This window comes from Ictalurus furcatus, chromosome 5, assembly GCF_023375685.1.
Source record: "Ictalurus furcatus strain D&B chromosome 5, Billie_1.0, whole genome shotgun sequence".
NCBI classification, from domain to species: domain Eukaryota; kingdom Metazoa; phylum Chordata; class Actinopteri; order Siluriformes; family Ictaluridae; genus Ictalurus; species Ictalurus furcatus.
In genome coordinates, this window is record NC_071259.1 from 17,884,205 (window position 1) to 17,890,103 (window position 5,899).

Genomic DNA, 5,899 nt, shown 5'->3' on the forward strand with positions numbered 1-5,899 from the left:
TGGTTAGGGAATTGGGCCTGAGCCGGTAATGGAGCTTTTCTGAGCCATGGATTTGTCTGTGTGACCAAGCAAACTGCCCACCATATCAAGCGTTCAATGGGTAGCTTGATCACAACAGAGATGCACCTGTGGCTCAACCTCTCGGGCATGGGGGATAAGAATAAAGTCTCCCTTCTGGACACCTCTGATACACCTTCCGGCCTGTTTGGCAGCATGGTTAACGGCATCATCAACAGGTTTTGGGAGGCAAAACAGCAAACGGCGGCATTCAGCCAGTTCCTTCCTAGTCGTGTCGAGTTCCCCCGGGCCTCCATGAGTGGAGCCCGGGCCAGTACAAATGTGAGGGAGGCACAGAAGGTGAGTGTGGTGGCCCACCTCCCCCTGCAGAAAGCCAGGGGGGTGGGTAGCCACAGTCGCAGCCTGCTATTAGGCCTGATTTAAGAACAATAATCAGTGCCAAAAAAGCAAAGAAGAAGTGGTCCTGATGGGCCGCAGAGGGAGGTATCCGGCGCTAAGAGGTTGTTAGGGCAGTTAGCCTCCAGTATTACTGTAGGGCCCCCACTAGTCAATGTTGTCCCAGGTTTTCAGTGTTCTCTGGTCAGTGAACTGTCACAGGGCAACGAAAATCTGATGCTTTCCCTCCAACAAAATGTGGAAAAGTTAACATCACTAAAAGACCATTTGGCAGCATGGAAACTACTGACAAATGTATCTACATGGGTTCTATCCACCATAGTAAAGGGTTACCGGGTCCAGTTCAGAGCTCGACCCCCCCCCCCACTTCAGAGGTGTGCTCACCACAGTAGTCAGCACAGAGCAGAGCCCGATGCCCAAAGTAAAATCTATCTTGAACAAAGGGGCCATAGAACATGTACCTCTTTCTCTGAGGGAAGGAGGTTTTTACAGCCATTATTTCATGGTCTGCAAAAAAAATTTAAGTATGCGGCCAATTTTAGATCTGCGTCATCTGAACTGTACTCTTCGGACATACAGGTTCAAGATGCTGACCCCCAAACTTATCGTTCCACAGATTCAGTTTGAGGACTGGTTTGTGACGATAGATCTAAAAGGTGCATATTTCCACATAGAAATATCGCTAGCTTTATCCCCTTGCACCTTCACAAAGTGCATGGATGTCATTCTGGCTCCATTGTGACTCCAGGGTGTACTAAACTACCTGGAAGACTGGTTAATTCTAGCAGGTTCCACTGGCGGTTCAACATCGAGGTGTTGTTCTCGCCCAAATGAAGAGCTTAGGGCTCACGTTGAACCTCAGGAAAGTATGCTTTCTCCAGTGCAGTGCACAACTTTTCTAGGGGTTATAAGGATTCTTCTACTATGAGGACGTTTCTATCCCTAACATGCGTAGGGTCAATCCTATCAACATTGAGCAAGATAAAGCTGGATATTGGCATCTCCTCCAGTCTCTATGGGAGACTGTTGGAGCTTATGGGCAGCCAACGTCATAACATTGGGCCTATTGAACAGGAGACTGTTCAGGGGTGGCTGAGAAGTTGGGGGTTTCATCCTAGGACGAAACCTCTGAGAGTAATCAGTATCACGCGGTGATGCCTACGTGCTCTGAGAATTTGAGTGTCCCTGGTTCGGGTGTCTCCTTAGCGCAAGACGGTTATGACAGACACCTCCTTCATGCGCTGGGGCACAGTCTTGGACAGCCGTCCAGCTCACGGTCTCTGGAGTGGCCCTCATCTAGAGCGGCATATAAAATGCCTAGAAATGTGGGCCATATTTCTAGCACTGAAATTCCTTCTTCCTCAACTGAGAGGTCACCATGTGTTTACAGACAACACAGCAGTGGTCTCATATATTGACCACCAGGGAGGATTATGTCCGGGCCCCCTGTTCAGGCAGGTGCAACTAATTCTTCTCTGGGCAGAGGGAAAGTTTTGTTAGTGAGTGCAATGTACATTCTGGGCAACTGGAATATGCGGGTAGACATACTGTTGAGGCAGGGGCTGAGGCCCAGGGATTGGTGGCTCCATCCACAAGTGGTGGAGTCCATATGGCGGAGGTTTGGCCAAGCAGGACTGCATGTGTTCGCCTCCGAGGAGACAACACACTGCCGGCTATGGTTCGCCCTCACTCCTCCCGCACAATTAGGGCTGGACGCCATGGTGCACATGTGACCGAGGTCACATCTGTATGCTTTTCTCCTGATCGCTCTGCTCCCACAAGTTTTAGCGAGAGTTCGCCAAGACTGTCTATGTCTGCTGCTAGTAGCACCTTATTGGCCAGCTCGAATATGATTCTCAGAGATAATATCCCTGCTAGATGGCACTCCTTGGGAGATTTCCATCCGCAGGGATCCGCTGTAGGCCCAGTGAACTGCACAATAGCTACAGTCCTGGAGTTCTTACAAGAACGTTTCTCAGCGGGGTGGGCTCCTTCTATAATCAGGGTTTATGTGGCCGACATTTCGGCCAGCCACGCCCCTGTTGATGGAGCTTCTGTGGAGCAACATCCTCTAACTTCAAGTTTTATGTATGCTGTCAGGCGGTTGAGGCCCATCTGGAGGCCGCGCATACCTTCCCGGGACCTTTCTGTGGTCCTGGAAGGTCTGTCAGGTGCCCCATTTGAGCCCTTAGAGTGGAACTACTGTCTCAAGCTGGAGGGCTGATTTATCACCCTCGGCCAGAACTATGGAAACTTTGGGTCTGGCTTCTGAGGGGCACCAGCTCATAGATTCTGGTCTCACAACTGAGGTTGTAGAGACCATGTTGAACCCTAGAGCACCATCCATGAGGAAATTGTATGCGCTCAAGTGGCAGCTTTTTGTCTTGTGGTGTGAGGAATGCCAGCTAGACCCAGAGAATCGTGCAATAGCTACAGTCCTGGAGTTCTTAAAAGGACGTTTCTCAGCGGTGTGGGCTCTTTCTACAATCAGGGCTTACGTGGCCGCCATTTCAGCTAGCCACGCCCCTGTTGATGGAGCCTCTGTGGGGCAACATCCTCTAACTTCGAGGTTTATGCGTGGTGTCAGGCGGCTAAGGCACATCTGCAGGCCGTGCATACCTTCCTGGGATCTTCTGTGGTCCTGTAAGGTCTGTCAGGTGCCCCATTTGAGCCCTTAGAGTAGCCTCTGAGAAGCTTCTGACTCTTAAGGTAGCTCTTCTGCTGGCACTGACATCTCTCAAGTGAGTAGTAGATCTACAAGCTCTCTCAGTTGCCCCTTCCTGCCTTGCCTTTACCCCTGGATTAACAAAGGCCTTCCTGTATCCTAAACCAGATTATATTCTTAAGGTGCTTACATCTGCTGCCCTGCCTGTGGTGTTGCAGGATTTCTGCCCTCCTCTGTTCCTCACACCAGAACAAGAGAGAATGCCCCTGCTGTGACCAGTAAGGGCTCTCTGTACTTAGGTCCACCGCTCCGGCCAGTGGCATAAGTCAGAGCAGCTGCTGGTCTGCTTGGCGGTGACAATAGCGGTGATGCTGTGTCAAAGCAGCGTATCTCTAATTGGATAGTGGAAGCAATCTCTATCGCTTACGAGGTGCGCGGTCTCGCTATGCCTCTGGGCATAAGGGCTCATTCCACTAGGGGGGTCGCCTCCTCGAAGGCTTTGTCCAACAAGGTATCCTTACAGGATGTGTGTGCTGCTGCAGGGTAGTCTACGCCAAACACACATTCATTCGATATTACAGCCTGGATATTCATCCCACCCAGGGCTCGAGTGTCTTGCAGTGACCCTCGGGCTTGTTTCTTTTTGAACAGGCCGTACCCTCGGTATGACCGAGGGGGTATTCTTGTTCCCGTAGTGTTATGCTAAACGCAACGTTGAGTTCCCTTTGGAAGGGAACGTCTGGGTTAGGCATGTAACCCTGTTCCCTGAGAAGGGAACGAGATGTTGCGTAGCTTTGTCATACCGGGGTAGGCCTGTGAATTGCGTCTTCGCTTCAGATAATAGAGGCTGACGGCACGGTTCACAGGTGCCATATACAGTACCTCACAAAATCTAGTACACCCCTCACATTTTTGTAACTATTTGATTATATCTTTTCATGTGGCAACACTGAAGAAATGACACTTTGCTACAATGTAAAGTAGTGAGTGTACAGCTTGTGTAACAGTGTAAATTTGCTGTCCCCTCAAAATAACACACAGCCATTAATGTCCGCTGGCAACAAAAGTGAGTACACCCCTAAGTGAAAATGTCCAAATTGGGCCCAAAGTGTCAATATTTTGTGTGGCCACCATTATTTTCCAGCACTGCTTTAACCTTCTTGGGTATGGAGTTCACCAGAGCTTCACAGGTTGCCACTGGAGTCCTCTTCCACTCCTTCATGATGACATCACGGAGCTGGTGGATGTTAAAGATCTTGTGCTCCTCCACATTCCATTTGAGGATGCCCCACAGATGCTCAATAGGGTTTGTGAGATACTGTATATATCACGCGACACGCTTAATTGCCACGTCACCTGATCATGGCCGGCCTATAAATAGGCATGATTTTACACAAGCTTCAGATGTCGGTCGCGCGAGGGGCGCACCCATAGTGTTATGCTAAACGCAACGTCTCATTCCCTTCTCAGGGAACAGGGTTACATGCGTAACCCAGATGTTTTCTTTTGCTGTGCTGTTTGTTATAACTGTTTACCACTATTTTGTGTGTTATATGGCACTCTACAGAAACTTAGAGTTTTTAAGCAAACAGTTTGGCTAGTAAGTTAAGACTGACTAGCCTTTGCTCAACTCATGTTTTTATGGTAATTATGGTATTATTATGAAATAGTGAACCACTAATTACATGAATTATTGCAGTCCTTTAAACCATGGGCATGTTTTCTTTACAGGAGAGTGCATCGAATTAACGAAACTATTGCCATTAGTTTATTAATTTGACAATTCAAACAGCTAATTAAAAGCATACTAAATCTATCTAGTATATTTGGCAAAATATATCAATTATACAATTGATGTGAATTTTAGATAGTTTACTTAACTCAAATGATGTACTTGTAGCTCAACTGATCCTACCTATTACAAGACTTTGCTTTGCTTGGAGTGGGTGTGGCTCATAATAATGTTTGGAACCCCACTGAAATAGTGCAGTCTCTCTGCTTGAAGCACTAGCAATGTGTACATTGCTATCTTCACTATGTTTTCTAACTACAGTTATACACTACCCCTGTGTCAGATTCATTAAGAGAATTCTATATATTTTACATTTATATTTGCAGCATTTACCAGACCCTATTGTCCAGAGTGACTTACAGAAGTGCTTTGTATTTTCCATCTGTTTGGTTTGCATTTCTTTTAGCAAAAGCCTAATGTGGTAAAAGATTAAATAGCAGGCAATGCTTACACAGAGAGATAAACACAGACAGACACACAAAGAGAAAGCAAATCTATTTCAAATCACTCTCTATTTAACATAGTAAAAGCAGTCCTTTATCCCACTGTATACCATCTTTGATTTTCAGTGCAAAGTGCTAAGAATGACATCTTAAAAACTCACAGGAATTTTTCTTTTTTTAGGGTCGTTTTTGTTGGACATGTCCATCTTTACAACTGTTATTTGGCTAAAATATGGTGGTACTGTTTAAAATAAATACGAATGGCCAAGAAGATGACTAAGAAGATGACTAACCATTTCCCAGTATTTTCACTGTCATTAGACAACACACAAGTAACTAGAGTGGACTACGTGAAAAAGTGTTCTACTTACTGGATATCTCCTATTGTTATCATCCTCAGAAGAGTAAAAAATATTTATTTAAATAGCTTGCAGCTGTTGCACAATTTCCTATATCTTTGAATAATACATAAATAAATTATGTAAATAAATGCCCTTTAAAATCGTTTTAAGAAATATCAAAAATATGTTCACACACACACACACACACACATATATATATATATAAATATATATACATATATTT